Source organism: Saimiri boliviensis, assembly GCF_048565385.1.
Source record: "Saimiri boliviensis isolate mSaiBol1 chromosome 19 unlocalized genomic scaffold, mSaiBol1.pri SUPER_19_unloc_2, whole genome shotgun sequence".
NCBI classification, from domain to species: Eukaryota; Metazoa; Chordata; class Mammalia; order Primates; family Cebidae; genus Saimiri; species Saimiri boliviensis.
Window position 1 is genome coordinate 1,145,071 of NW_027412503.1, and position 15,626 is coordinate 1,160,696.

At 44.7% G+C, this 15,626-nt stretch overlaps 2 long non-coding RNA genes across 2 annotated transcripts; both read left to right on the plus strand.

The window, feature by feature from the left end:
* The first annotated feature begins 1,391 nt into the window (after window positions 1–1,391).
* LOC141583276 (uncharacterized) lies at window positions 1,392–4,462 on the plus strand. Its single transcript, XR_012515955.1, has 3 exons — window positions 1,392–2,472; window positions 2,969–2,993; window positions 4,421–4,462. It is a non-coding gene; the product is annotated as an uncharacterized LOC141583276 (long non-coding RNA).
* Window positions 4,463–6,415: 1,953 nt separating this feature from the next.
* LOC141583274 (uncharacterized) lies at window positions 6,416–14,963 on the plus strand. The gene is made up of 4 exons (XR_012515953.1): window positions 6,416–6,840; window positions 7,284–7,308; window positions 14,218–14,252; window positions 14,685–14,963. It is a non-coding gene; the product is annotated as an uncharacterized LOC141583274 (long non-coding RNA).
* Window positions 14,964–15,626: the final 663 nt, after the last annotated feature.

Consider the following 15,626-nt stretch of genomic DNA (forward strand, 5'->3'; position numbering starts at 1 on the left):
CTTTACTTGGTTCTCAAATAAACCTCACCTGTTTACAGGCCTTCCTATTTCCTCCTGGCATTGCAGTGGCTCACTCTAGCCATTTCCATGCTTCACAAACCTTTTCTACCAAGTCCCTCAGAATTGATCATCCATGGCCCATCTTGAGCAGGGAGAGTGGGCCGGGGCTCCTTTCTGTGCATTTAGACCCTGGCACAGCCTCATGCTGTGGCCAGTTCTGGTGGGAAACTGAGAAGAGAGGAGCCTGCAAGCAGGGTTAGGGTGAAATCACCCCAACTTTATTTATTCAGGCATCATAATGCCCATCAGCTAACATGTCTCAGAATAAATAGTGCCAGGTTATCTAGAGTTTCTGCCTTTTCTCCCTTAGCCTAGTTGTTGCTGTGTGTTCCGCTTAGAAACCCAGCAACAGGAAAAGGGAACCACATGGTTTACACAGGCTCTGAGAGGCCCGATGAGCACTTGCCTTCCTATCATGATGGAGGGTGGTCATGCATTGCAGGTGGTGAAAACAAACGCAGCTGTGAAACTCCAGAGGCTGCATTAGGTCCCCGTTGAACTCAATCTTCACAGTGGTTCTTGTTTGCCTCTCAAGGCCCTTGCAAAATACAAGGGAAAGCAGTGGGTTTTGGTTAAATGTGAATATCAACTGAGCCAAAGTACAGCTTGAGTTTTTCTCTTGGAGTATGCATTTCGTGGAAACTTACTGTGTATAAATCGAATTTCATTGCTGTATAGGTATCAGTACTTATCCCACAATTAAAAACACTGAGGCTTTTGTGATTTTAAAATGCTTATTGTTAACCTCAGAAGCCATCTCCTCATAACCCAATTCCCCTGAGTCCTCTTTAATCCCTAGAATAGCCTTAGCTTTTGTTTTTTGTTGTTGTTTTGTTATTGTTGTTGTTGTTTGGTACCCGGTGGGCTTTCTGCTGTGAGTGATTAACGGTTGAGATCAGAGTTAGCAACATTGTGGATGTATAATTCATAGACAGCTGCCCAGGTTGCTCTGTGACAGAGAGAGCAGGCTGTGGCCTTGGCCTGGGCCTGCCAAGATACATGATTTAGAGCAGGCGTCCCCAAACTACGGCCCTCGGGCCGCATGCAGCCCGCTGAGGCCATTTATCCGGCCCCCCGCCGCACTTCAGGAAGGGGCACCTCTTTCATTGGTGGTCAGTGAGAGGAGCACAGTATGTGGCGGCCCTCCAACGGTCTGAGGGACAGTGAACTGGCCCCCTGTGTAAAAAGTTTGGGGACGCCTGATTTAGAGGAATAGAAGGAAGGCGTGAGGGCAGCAAAGCCATGAAGGTGAAGGGGAAGCCAAGGTGTAACACCAGGAGAGTGAGTTCTACACTATTACCTCGGCATCTCTGGAATGTTCAAGCCTTATCTAAAGGCGGACTTGAGCCCTGACTTCATGGCTGGCCTGAATGGTGGCCTTTTTCCTAAGAACTTGTTAAGAGGAGCTACTTTGTTTCTTGTCCTCTCCATGTTTCTGTGTGTTGATGGCAGGGGCACCACCAGAAATTACTGAGAGACAGTGAACAGGAGTGAGTTCCTGAAATGTTCAGCTTAGCTCAGGGAGGACATGATCAGCAGGGATAAACTTGAGGGTTAGGGCAGACACTTGAGAGTAGTTGCCTGGCTTGATCTCCCTTTGGTTGCACAAAGAATAGCTTTTGGCAGCCGCCTGACAGGTGGTCCTTTTGTAGCTAGATTTTTCACATCTGGGTTAGAGAGGATCAGCATCGCACCTTGTACCACTCATGAAGGGCTGTCCCAGTGCTGGAGCCAGTGTATGATCAGCAATAGACCCCATTTAACACACATAAGGTGATGAAAATAAAGAGTAGAAAGGCAAATACCATACGCTATATAGGGGTTTTCTTCAAATGATAGGATCATTGAATATTTTCATATTTTGGTTTAAGTTTTTACTAAGGGTTAATAAATACAATAGCACTGTTATCTCTTAAAATAAAAATTGTTAGAAAGGCAAAATAAATAAATACAATAACATATGTTCACCAGAATGTAATATTTTATCTGAATCAAGATTGTTCCTTATCATGTAGAACATCTTGTAGATGGGGTCATAGTCAGGGTAGCACTACTTGTGAATTGTGGGAGGAAATGACTTTGGAAGGGGTGAAGAAGGAAGGGCAAGATGGCCAAGGTCTGATTAGAAAGGAGGAGCCCTGAGAAGCTGCGGGGAAACATAGCCTGCCCTGTGTGGTGTGCCATGTTTGAGATGGACTATTCCAGGTGGCCTGGAGCTACAAACCCAAAGGCCCTGTTTTCCTTTGTTTTCTGTTCCTGTCATTTTCCTGCCACCTTCCTCCTCTACTCACATCGTAGCAGGCCGCTGAGTTGTTAATGAGCAACACCACCAGGTACTGACAGTCACTTTGCATCCTTCTAGGGCCTGCTCTTCAGCAGGAGGACCCTTCCGTGGATACTGCAGAGGACAAGGTACAATGGGATATAAATGGCAGGCCACAGAATGTGTCTGAGTTAAACAATTGCTTTCTTGACTTTATTTTCTTGAATTAGCTTCAGAAAATGTTACATAAGATATGGGAATTTTCCCATATAAATTGTAGATGACTTACAGAATTTCCTTGGTTGGGGGAGTTTTGAACGAGAGTCTTCTTGAGTGAAGCTCGATTCAAGACAGTGGGAGAAAATTACAGCATCAACCACACACTGTGTGGTCACAAGCTTTTTGCCTTAGCAGGTTTGTTTTCTTTTGGAGACTAAAATCACTTAATGGCCAAACAACCTGGTTGGAAGGAAACATCGTCCAAGAAAATCTTGTCTTTAGCATGAGTCAGTGTGCTCTGTTCTTCCTTTGGGTTTCATTGGTTCAACACTGGTTTCCGTCTCGTTTTTTAATGTCACCAAGTGCAGGAAAGTCAGGGCACAGCATGGTCTGATGCTCACAGCAATTTATTTTCTGTCATTACAGGAAGCTGCAGGACTGCAGCAAGCAGGTAAGTATTGTATCAATATGCTGGGATTACAGTCATTAGCCAACTTATCCTACCTTCTGTGTGTGTGTGTGTTTTAAGTTGTGAGATACATGTGTGGAAAGAGCTGGTTTATTACATAAGTATAAATGTGTCATGGTTGTTTGTTGTACCTATCAACCCATCATTGAGGTTTTAAGCCTCGCATGCACTAGGTATTTGTACTAATGATCTTTTCCCTCTTGCCTTCACTCCCAGGGATTACTTTTTTGCTAGGAAAATACCTTTGCTTTTCAGAATGATTACCCTTTTTACCCTGCTTTTGTTAGAGAATTTCTCTGGTTGAAACTCCTAACAGAAAACAGGTTTTAGGCAGTTTTGTATAAAAATCACTGAGTTTGGTAAGGAATCATACCATCTTTCTGTAGTGTTTTCATGAAGATGTGTTGCTTACATGAAAGAGGGTGGTGTGCATCAGGTTCAGGAGGTGTGGCGGAGAGAGTCTATGTGCAGTGATTGTGAATGTCCTTGGGAATTTTTATGCATGTTCAAAGTACAACACAAGTATTAATTTTTAAAATAGTTGATGTATGCACACTTTACGTACATCAACCCATTCATTCTCTACCACAGCTGTAGCTTAAGGTAAGTTCCTCAGATACAGTTTGTACAGAGATAAATTTTCCAAACTCATGGCCTTCTCAATAGAGGAGGGAAGTGCAAAATCAGGAATAGATGGAAGGTTGATGCTATGGGCTACTATACTGCATTCATCACACAGCCCTTGCATAACTCATCACCCTAGCAGTGACTCTGAGAACCTAGGTGTGCATGTGGAAGGACAATAGCCTATAGAAATTCTAAGCACTCTCTATCATTATGGGATGGTCTTAATGGTCACATAACCCAGGATTAGAATAGGTAAACTTTACAGTGGACTTTCCTGTGGTTAGAAATGTGAAACACACATGGAGAGGTTACAAGCTTTTGCTGCTGTGATTGGGTTAGTCCTCAGCTCCTGTTTAAAAGCAGAGAACAGGCTGGGTGTGGTGGCTCATGCCTGTAATTCTAGCACTTTGGTAGGCTGAGGTGGATTAATTACTTGAGGTCAGGTGTTTGAGACCAGCCTGGCTATCATGGTGAAACACCGTCTCTACTGAAAACACAAAAATTAACTGCGTGTGGTGGTGGGTGTCAGTAATCCCAGCTAGTTAGGGGACTGTGGCAGGAGAATTGCTTGATCCTGGGAGATGGAGGTTGCAGTGAGCCTAGGTCATTGCCACTGCAGTCCAGCCTGAGCAACAGAGTGAGATGAGGAGGATGGGTCTACAGCTCCGTCTGCTGTAATTCACCTTCATCATAAGCCAGCCTCATGTCCACACCACCCAATACAACCCAAGGGATTTCCTCAGTAGAATACGTGTGGTGACACTTGCCCTATTGTCTCCTAGATCAACAAGAGTATCCTGCAGCAGCATGTCCCCGTAGGGAACAAATACAGAGATTCCTCTCGCTTGTCACAGTAAGTTCTTCATTTGTCTGAAAGGGGAATTTTATTTTCCTACGTTTCTTTTTATTTTACTTGAATAAAGGTATGAGAATCTTACGACGTACATTATAGATGACTTAGTGAATTTCTAGGTAGGAAAATGTAAAATGAGAATTCATATAAACTGTGTCAGCAAGCATTTTCCTCAGGAGAAAATCTTTCTTGAAAATTATGAATTTACACCCAAAATAAACTTTAAAATCCTGCCCAAAAAGCTGGTGTCTTTCTACAAGTGTTTTCTAGGCTTTATGTTTGGGGCTGTAGCTTCCACCACAATTTTCCATCTGGTTTTCTAATAGCACCTGTTAGGAACAGTTAGGAAAAAGACCTGTGTACACAGGACACAGCATCATCTTACCCTCAGTGTTTTTCTTTCTCTTAATACAGGAAGAGTCATTTTCACTTGGCAAGTGGAGCTGTACGTATTCTGGGATCACCGTTTTGCTTAGGAAAAACCTTAACGTTGAGAAAGGTGACACTTTCTTGCCTGTGTTTTCTGGAGAGGCACTGTCATTGGAGCTTCCTTTTGGAAAACACGATTTGGGCAGAAATTGAGAACGTACTGATGAGTGGTGGCTCTCCTCCATAGTTCCTGTTAGCTGTAGTGTCATTTTTATGAAATAGAACGGGATGCCTCAAGATGGGGGTTATAAGGTGAGAGTCCGTGTATAGTGATTGTGAATGTCTTTGGGAGTGTGTATACATTTCTCCAGAAAGCATGTTTCCATGTGCAACACAAAGGTGAATGTTGTAAACAAAAATTTCATCACCACTGCACATCTTATGTAAATCAGCCCATTTATCCTCCACCACATCTGTAGCTGGAGGTAAGTTCAGTATCTCCAGTCATCAGATGGAGATGGTGCAGAGATGAGATTGCCAAGCTCTTTATCTCTTCAGTGGAAGAGGCAGAGGTGAACTCAGCAGTGGGTGGAAGGTTCATGCCATGGGCTACTACTACGAAGTAATCACATAGTTCTGGTATAATTTGTCATTATGTGTGAGAGTTTTAGCACCTAGGTGTGCATATGGAAGTTTGATAGCCTTTAGAAATCCCAATCAGTGTAGGAATAGGTACATTTTACAGTGGACTTTGGTGTGGTCAGAAGTGGAAAACAGACATTGAGAGGTCAGGATTTTGGCTGCAGTGCTGGATTATTTTCTCAGCTCCTGGTCAAAAGCAGAAAATAGTCAGACATATTATGTTATATTTAATGAGATAATCACCACAAGCCCTACATATGCTGCAGTTCAGCACACACATCCACGACACAGCACCAAATAAGAACTGAAGGAAAGTCCAGGTGCAGTGGCTCACACCTGTAATCCTAGCACTTTGGGAGGCTGAGGCAGGTGGATCATGAGGTCAGGAGTTCAAGACCAGCCTGGCCAATATAGTGAAACCTGGTCTCTAAAAATAGAAAAAGTAGCCATGTGTGGTGGCATGTGCCTGTAGTCCCAATGACTCAGGGAGGCAGAGGTTGCAGGGAGCCAAGATTGCAACACTGCACTCCAGCCCAGGTGACAGAGCAAGACTCCATCTCAAAAAATAATTGAAGGAAAAACTTGGGTGTTATCCTGGTACTCATCTCTGCTGGAATCTTCTGCACAGCTGGGTTGGAGAGGGTCAGAACTCCCACCTGCTGCCCCCCATGATGCACTGTCCCAGTGCTGGAGTCAGTGCCAGCAAGATCATGGTAGGATAATTGAGTATTTTCAAGTCTTGATCTAGTCTTCTTTAAAACAAAAGTTTAGTGAATACATAGAATATTTTGGCTGGAAATAAGTCTCCTCTTTGAAGAAAGGTTGCTTTTTATCTAGTATAAAATGATCTAAGAGGGACACAGCAGTAGCACATGTGGATCCTCAGGAGGAAATGACCTTGAGGGGATCACAAAGGGAGGGCAATTTAGCTCAGGTCAGTTTAGGAAGGAAGAGCCCTGAAATGCTGCAGGGAAGCACGGCCTGCCCTGTGTGGTGTGCCCTGCTTGAGATGGGCTATCTCACGTTGAGGAGCTTGCTTTAGCTAGAGGACCAAGGCTTCATTGTCCACGGCTCTTCTCATGATCCAATTTGCCTGCCTTTACCACCAAGCAGGATGGGCCAGCAGCAGCTCAGCCTGTGCTGTTAACTCAGCTTCACCACACATGGCAGGCCATGCTTCCCTGCAGCACCCTCTTCACAGCACCCAAGGCCACCAGAGTGGCTCCTTCAGTGGAACCAATGTGTTGATTGTTACTCTGTTTTCTAGTTGCAGAATTATTTCCAACAGTAAGCCTTCCTGGGATAAACTCGGTAGAACAACTTGTAGCCATTTACAAGGTAAAGTCTTCTTTCTTTGAAATGGGTATTTTATTGTTCATTTTAATTAGAATATGGTAATCTTACACCATACATTATAGATGACCCTTTCTTGGTGGGATAATGCAAAGTGAGTTTTTTTCCAACTAAGTACTGATTCAAGATGGCATCCATAAGTTGACAGCTCCTTACAAACTGTGTGGCAGGAAGCATATTTTTTCAGGCAAAATACTTTTTATTTAAAAAAGTGAATTTGCATGAAAATAAGGTGGAAACATCATGGCATCATGGACAAAAACATTGTGCCTTTCCACAAACATCTCCTAGGCATTGGAGCTATTGTCTCCACCAATATTTCCTACCTGGTTTTGTAATGTCCCCAAGTGAAGACAAAACCTTTGCACACAAGACACAGCATGCCTGACCCTCAGAGTGTTTTGTTTTTGCTTTTTTCCTAAATACAGGGGAACTCGTCTTTATCGGTTGATGGTATGTATTCTGGGGTCACCCCTTTGCTAAAGAAAAATCTTAGTGTTGACAAAGGTGGTACTTTCTAGTCTACATTTGCTGGAAAACAAATCTGGTTGGAGCTTCCTGCTGGAAATGAGATGTGAGCAGTTTGGTGTAAAAAAGATGGAGGGTCCATTAAAGAACTTGAGATGATCTCTAGTTTCTGGAAGCAGCAGCATCATTTAGATGGAATAGGATGGTGTGCATCACGGTTAGGAGATTTAAGGGAGAGGGTCTCCATGGAGTGATTGTGGATGTCTTTGAGAGTGTGTGTGCTTTTGCCCAGAAAACATGTGCAATGCACAACACAAAGATTAACGTTCTAAAAACAAATTTCATCACCACTGCACTTTTCATAAATGAGCCCCTTCATCCTCTACCACAGCTGAATGTGAAGAGTAGTTGTATATTTCCATCCTCAGAGATGATGCAGTGGTGAACAATTTATGTTCTTATCTCCTCAATGGAACAGACAGTTGTGAACTCAGGAGTGGGGGAGAAGATGATGCTATGTTCTACTGCACTGGAATCATCATCATGCCCTGGTATTCTTTGTTACTATGCCAGGGAGTCCTAGCATCTCTGGGTGCACGTGAAAGCATGAAAATGTATAGAAATCCCAAACACTGTCTATTGTTGTTAGATAGTCTCAATGGTTGTGTAACTCAGTGTTGGAGTAGGTATATTGTACAGTCAGCTGTGGTGTGCTTTAGCATAATTCCTCACTATGCCAAGTTGTTCCAGCACTTCTATCTGCATGCAGAAGAATGCAAACCTATTCAGATCCCAGAAATGATCATTATTGGATGGTCTGAATGGTCAAGTTGCCCAGGGTTTGTTTGAGTAGGTACATTGTACAGTGGGCTTTAGTGTGATTGTCAATGTAAAACATACAGAGTTCAGAGGCTTTTGGCCTACAGTGGTGGAGTCATTCCTCAGCTCCTTTTCAAAATCTGAGAACAGTTAGTGACATATTCTATCATATTTAAAGAGATAACAACTGCAAGCCTTAGAAATTCAGTAGAACCCAATCCCAAGACATAGTATATTTTAAAACCTTAAGGATCAAGTTGGGTGTTAGCCTGGTCCCATTTTCCTGGCTGGAATCACATGCAGAGCTGGGTTGGAGAGGATCAATGCCCCTCCTCTGCACTGCTCACCTGACGGACTGTCTCAGTGCTGGAGTCAATGTGAGCATGAGCAGCAGTGAACTCCATGATGCACACACATTGTGTTGAAAAGGAAAAGTGGAAGAACAAATATCACATGCTAAGTAGGGGTCATCTTTAAATGATAGGATAGTTGAGTGTTTTCAAGTCTTGTTTTAATTGCCTAATAACAAAAAGTTAGTTAATAAAATCTTGGCTAGAATTAAATCTCCTCTTTCAAGAAAGGTTGCTTCGTATTCGGTGCAAAATCTTCTAAAGGAGATGATATACAGAGCAGCAGCACATACCGATTCTGAGGAGGAAATGACTTGGGCAGGAATCAATAAGAGGATGTGAGCTCAGGTGAGACTAGGAAAGAGGAGCCCTAAGAAGGGGCCAGGGACACAGCCTGCACTGTGTGGTGTGCTGATTGAGAGTGGCTAGTCCATGTTTACGAGGTGGCCTGGAGCTAGAAACCAAAGGCCCTGATTCCCTTTCTTCCCTATTTCTCTCCTGTGCCTGCTTCTCTTCTCCCACATCCACCTCTAGACACTGCTTTAAATGTGTCCCAGAGATTCTGGTATATTGTGTCTTTGTTCTTATTGGTTTCAAAGAACATCTTTATTTCTGCCTTCATTTCATTATTTATCCAGTAGTCATTCAGAAGCAGGTTGTTTAGTTTCCATGATGTGTGGTTTTGAGTGAGTTTCTTAATCTTCAGTTCTAATTTGATTGCACTGTTGTCTGAGAGACTGTTTGTTATGATTTCCATTCTTATACATTGACTGAGGAGTGATTTATTTCCAAATACCTGGTGAATTTTAGAGTAGGTGTGATATGCTGCTGAGAAGAATGTATATTCTGTGGATTTGAGGTGGATAGTTCTGTAGATGTCTATTAGGTCTGCTTGGTCCAGATCTGAGTTCAAGTCCTGGATATCCTTGTTAATTTTCTGTCTTGTTGATCTGTTTTTTTTTTTTTTTTTTTTAATTTTTTTTTTATTGCATTTTAGGTTTTGGGGTACATGTGATGAACATGCAAGATTGTTGCATAGGTACACACATGGCAGTGTGCTTTGCTGCCTTCCGTCCCCTCACCTGTATCTGTCATTTCTCCCCATGCTATCTCTTCCCACCTCCCCACCCCCCGCCCCTCCCCCATTTCCCCCCAACAGACCCCAGTGTGTAGTGCTCCCCTCCCTGTGTCCATGTGTTCTCATTGTTCAACACCCGCCTATGAGCGAGAATATACGGTGTTTGATTTTCTGCTCTTGTGTCAGTTTGCTGAGAATGATGGTTTCCAGGTTCATCCATGTCCCTATAAAGGACGTGAACTCATCGTTTTTGATGGCTGCATAATATTCCATGGTGTATATGTACCACATTTTCCCTATCCAGTCTATCATCGTTGGGCATTTGGGTTGGTTCCAGGTCTTTGCTATTGTAAACAGTGCTGCAATGAACATTCGTGTGCACGTGTCCTTGTAGTAGAATGATTTATAATCCTTTGGATATATACCCAGTAATGGGATTGCTGGGTCAAATGGGATTTCTATTTTTAGGTCCTTGAGGAATCGCCACACTGTCTTCCACAATGGTTGAATTAATTTACATTCCCACCAACAGTGTAAAAGTGTTCCTATTTCTCCACATCCTCTCCAGCATCTGTTGTTTCCCGATTTTTTAATGATCGCCATTCTAACTGGTGTGAGATGGTATCTCAATGTGGTTTTGATTTGCATTGTTGATCTGTTTAATATTGACAGTGGAGTGTTTAAGTCTCCCACTAGTATTGTGTGGGAGTCTAAGCTTATTTGTAGGTCATTAAGAACTTGCTTTATGTGTATGGGTGCTCCTGTGTTGGATGTATATATATTTGGGATGGTTAGCTCTTCTTGTTGTGTTGATCCCTTTACCATTATGTAATGCCCTTCTTTGTCTCTTATAGTCTGTTTTATCAGAGACTAGGTTTGCAACCCCTGTTTTTATTGTCTTTTTAAATTTTGTTCTCCATTTGCTTGGTAAGTCTTCCTCCATCCCTCCATTTTGAGCCTATGTGTGATTTTGCATGTGAGATGGGTCTCCTGAATATAGCACAACAATGGGTCTTGATTCTTTATCCAATTTGCTAGTCTGTGTCTTTTGATTGGGGCATTTAGCCCATTTATGTTTAAGGTTAACATTGTTAACGTGTAAATTTGATCCTGCCATTTTGATACTAGCTGATTTTTTTGCTCGTTAGTTGATGAGATTTTTTCCATTGTGTTGATGGTCTTTACCAGTTGGTATGTTTTTGCAGTCACTGGCACTGTGTGTGCCAGTCACAGAAGTTCTTGTAAGGCAGTCCTGGTGGTCATGAAATACCTCAGCAGTTGCATAATGTGGTTGAATATATTTGTAATTTTTGCCTTTATCTTGATTATATGCATCAGTTCACCATCATCACCTGGGCTCAACCGGGATGTTCATATTTTGACTTAGGGAGAACGAGTTGAACTTTGACTTCAAAGCTGGATTTAGCACTGTCTGGCAGTCTTCCTAAGACCCTGGACAGAGGTGCTACATTCTTTTTTCTTGTCTTCTCTATTTTTCTTTATGTTGATGGCAATGGCACCACCAGAAATTAATGAAAGGCAGAGAACAGGAGTGAGTTCCTGAAATATCTGACTTGGCCCAGAGAGAATATGATCAGCAGGGTTGGACTTCATGGTCAGGCCAGACACAGAGTAGTTCCCAGGCCTGATCTCCCTGTGGCTGGGACAGAGAGCAGCTCTTACTTTTCACCTGCTTCTGGGAGTCACCTGACAGCCAGTCCCTGTGTAGTTGCTGTTGACCAAGTGTGGTTTGGCCCAGAATCATGTGTGACTGAATAGAGTGTTAGCTTTCAGGCAGGGAACCTGCCCACACTAGTTGCAGGGGAAGTGAGAAGGGACCCCGCTTCAGTGCAGGGTGAGCTCAGCAAAGGGAGAGATGCTGCTCCAGAGTCCAGATGGTCCTTGCAGCTCTCCTGTGTGACCTATAATATATCAGTTTGCCTGTTTCTCTGAGATAGCCTTGGAATTATTAGTCCCAAAATTTGTTTGGTTTTACTCATGTGTGGATGAATCCTGGCCATGACTAGTCACTGAGAGGGCAGGGACTATGTCCTCATCATGCCTTCTCATTCCAGAGCTCAGCCCTGGGCAGCCGATCTTGGCTTCCAGTAATGTTCCAATGCTTACAGCTCGTTTGCTGAGATCCAGCACAAGTGTGAAAAAGTGTCCTGTTCATATTCTGCAGTCTGTTCTTTCTCATGGTAATCAAGAAACCTGAGTGGGTTCTGATCCAAGGCTACAGGAGAATAGGGTTTTCTCTGAAGTCAACGAAGTATCCTCCTCATCTCTATTCTGGCTGCTTTGGTTCAGGTTTTCCCCTTGAAGAAGATGCCCTTTTTTCTGTTTATGAGTTCTCCTTTGGTGGACCAGGCTTTTTATTTTTGTTGTGGCCTCCCTGCGCTACACAGGGGTCCTGGAGCTTGTTCGTGTGCCCTTGAAGTACCCATCCATGAATGATCATATTAGAGCAGCAACCACTCTGCCAGGAATCACTGGGGGGAGAGTCCTGTCTTCCTCATCTTTGGGTTTAGACCTGTGCATTCCAGTGTGGTCCTCAGTGGCATATGTGCCCATTCATATTTAAATAAATGAAAAAAATTGTAATCTTCTCACAAGAGCCATGCTACAATGACTAGTTGCCAAATGTCTACTCTTAAGAGAGCATCGCCATTCTCCCACAATCATTTGGGAAGCAGCTGCTGAGTCTGACCCAGGATCTGTTCACTGCACTCACCTTACTCAGTGCCTGTGCATCAAGGCTGGAATCTCAGGGTTCTCAGATTGGAAGTAAGAGATGCTATGAGCCAGTGTCAGTGAACAGTTGAAAGAGATTATTTCATGTCCTGTGTCTCATCTGAAGGCTCACAAGTGTGAGCAGTGCCTTCATAAAGGCCCCCAAGTTCACAGAGCCCAGGGACAATCACAGTGGACAGAGCAGCAGTGCTGATGTTTGTGTGTCTGTACATGGGCTCATGAATCTATCCAGGAGGAAACAGACTTATCAGGGAGGGACCAACACTCCAGGGTTGAACAGTGAGAGAGAGTTCTTGGGGACAGTTGGGTTACACTTGTTTTGAAGCCTAGGATGGGATCTCTGAAGTCAATAAGCATAAAAGGAAAATAGGCGGAGAATTCTGACTTAGTTTGTTTCGTATCTTAATGAGAAAGCCGTAGGAGTTTTGTTCTCATGCGCTTTGTGAATAGAGAACAGAAGATTAGTATGCAGATGTAAAGTTGAGTGTGGGGTGGGACACAGCCCCTCTCAGGTGCTATGTGATTCTGAAGACAACGTCCTTCATACATGTGCCAGGTGAAAGGAGTCTACTCTCTTTCTCTACATTCTCGGAACCTGCACCAACACCTTCCTGTACTGTCCTCACCATCTGCTCCTGCTCTAAGGGTGCTTCCTGGGTTGGATGGCAAAGAGAATCTTTCCTCTGGGATTCCTACGTGTGCCCCTGTGGTCCTGAGGGCAAAACACATGACTGAGCACATTTTTGGCTTCCACTCCTCACCCAGTCTTATCCAATTCCAAATCCTTGGGCTTTGAATGAAAACGGAATTGGTTTTCACTTGAGAGGCCTGAGGCCAGCTTTTGCTCAAGGCCCTCAGTGGCTGGCAGGAATCCTAGGGGCTTTGTGTGGAGGGGTTGCTGTGTTTCTGTAGACAGTGGCTCTCCCTCTTCCTGTAGCCTAGTCCCTGGACTAAACTGGGCTCAGGATGAAACTGCTGGGCAGCTGGCATAGGGGTCACTTGTCTTGTCACATTCTCCTCTCTGGCCCAACATTCTTGACCTGCTTCCCACACTCCAGTCAGACCCAGCTTGTTCTCTGTGTCAGACCTGCCAGGTACCTTCCCTACTGGTCTTTGCATAGCTCAGGCAAACCCTGAGAGGGCCTCTCATTTATGTGCTGACAACTGCTGGCCTCACCTGCAGATTAAGGCAACTGGGCAAGAGGCTTTACCTCAAATTCTGGTCCATTGTTTCCAAGTGTTCAGAAGATACTGGGATTCTTTTGAGGGATGAATATTTTCCAAGTCTCTAAGGCCATTCCAGACATGGAACGGCCACTCTACCACTCTAACTGTGACATCAGACATCATCACCTTCCACAGGCCCCAGCACAACCCCAGGCCGATGGCAGGTGCTGCTGACCCAGGGTGCGATCCACAGGTTTATTGGAGGGCCTGACAATGCAGCCTTGACCTTCATTCTGATGTCTTGTCTTGGAGAGCAGTAGGACTGGTGGAGGTTGACAGAGAGAAAGGCAATGGGATTGATGAGGAGAACAGAAACAGGCCCTACAGGCGGAGGAGGAGGGAATTCCACATTTTACACAACATTGTGAAGAGGGTGGCTGCCTCTTGGAGGAACAGAATGACATGGTTTCCCCTCCTTTTCCTCAGTTATGGAATGTGAGGGCTAGAAAAGTATGTGGGAAGTCAGTGGTCCCTCCCTCATAGCACAGAGGAAATGCAGGCTGTGGAGAAGGCTCTAGAAATGACCATGTCAGAACCTTTGGGGTTGGCTCCACAGCTCCAAGACAGTGGGGTCTCAGTGGTTCTCCCAACTCTAAGTCTCACCTTTCCTTCTTATGGCTCCTCATCACTGCTGCTTCTCTGGACACTCTGATACTTGCTTCACAGAACTGATAGACTCCATTGCAGGCAGCCATCAGCAGGTAATTTATCTCTTTTTTATATCTTCTTCCTCTCTTACCCTCTTTCTGACTCGCGACCTCCTTTTTTTTTTTTTTTTTTTAGCTCTGGTCCTTTTCCTCTTTCCCTGTCATGTGATTATTCTCCTGAAGGCCTTGGTTTGATCCACAGTTGAGGTCCTTGGGTCTTCAGTGTTGATAAAATCCCTCTCCAACCCTCCTGCCCACTGCCTTGGCATTGTTCTGTTTACTGACCCCCAGGTTGCAGCTTTGAATCTTGCTGAACAACCCTACAGGGTCCAGGGAGGGAGCCAGGCTGGGGATCAGAAGACCTGGACCCCACCCTGCTGGAGGACCCCCCCCCCCCCAGTGACATCTGAATCTGCTCTGGACACTTCCTTCACAGTGTCCTGCACAGGTATCTGTGGACATGCGCAATTGTTCTCTTTCTCCCAGGTGGGAGAAAGTTCTAAACCTGCAAGAAGAGCAACAATGAATCTGGAGGAAAATGAAAGTGGAGAGTTCAGCCTGCAGGATGATGAGGAGGAAGGAGACAAGTGCCTGTGTTTTTCATGGCCATGCTCACTTTCTTGTTTCATCGGGAAAACCAGGAAGCCCAGGAAGAACACCAGATCGTGTGCCCAGAACATTTTGGACATTTGTAAAATAAGTTAGAAACCTCTGAAGGCAAGTAAAGGATGCCCTGGGAACATCCTCCAGGAACAGGTACCCACTCCATAGGGAACATCCTCCAGGAAAGGTACCCACTCCATAGGGAACATCCTCCAGGAACAGGTACCCACTCCATAGGGAACGTCCTCCAGGAACAGGTACCCACTCCATAGGGAACGTCCTCCAGGAACAGGTACCCACTCCATAGGGAACGTCCTCCAGGAACAGGTACCCACTCCATAGGGAACGTCCTCCAGGAACAGGTACCCACTCCATAGGGAACATCCTCCAGGAAAGGTACCCACTCCATAGCATCAGCCTGCTGGGCTTAGCCCTCCACAGGCTGCTTAGTGAGGGAGATGCTGAGGTGCTGGTGGGGCCACCATGTGTGGGATTCTGAGGGCTGTGCACTGTGTTATTTGTCTGCAGTGACACTTAAACTCACCAGCATCTCATTTGGGGGGACCCAGCTCTGTCCTCGCAGCCCCTTGAAGCCAATAGGGAGCATCACTAGTTCATTCTGAGGAGATAGTAGGGTTGACCATGAATATCCCTGGTTCAGACCTCCTGGGAAAGGTGTGAGAGGAGTGGAGGCACTCCCAGGCTCCTTGTCACACAAGCAAGCAGCCCACCCAGCCCAGTATTGCAGGCCAGCAGGCACTCAGTAGGCCCTGGCATGAAGCAGTGAACATGGTAAAATCCAAGAGACATTGAGATATGATCAGT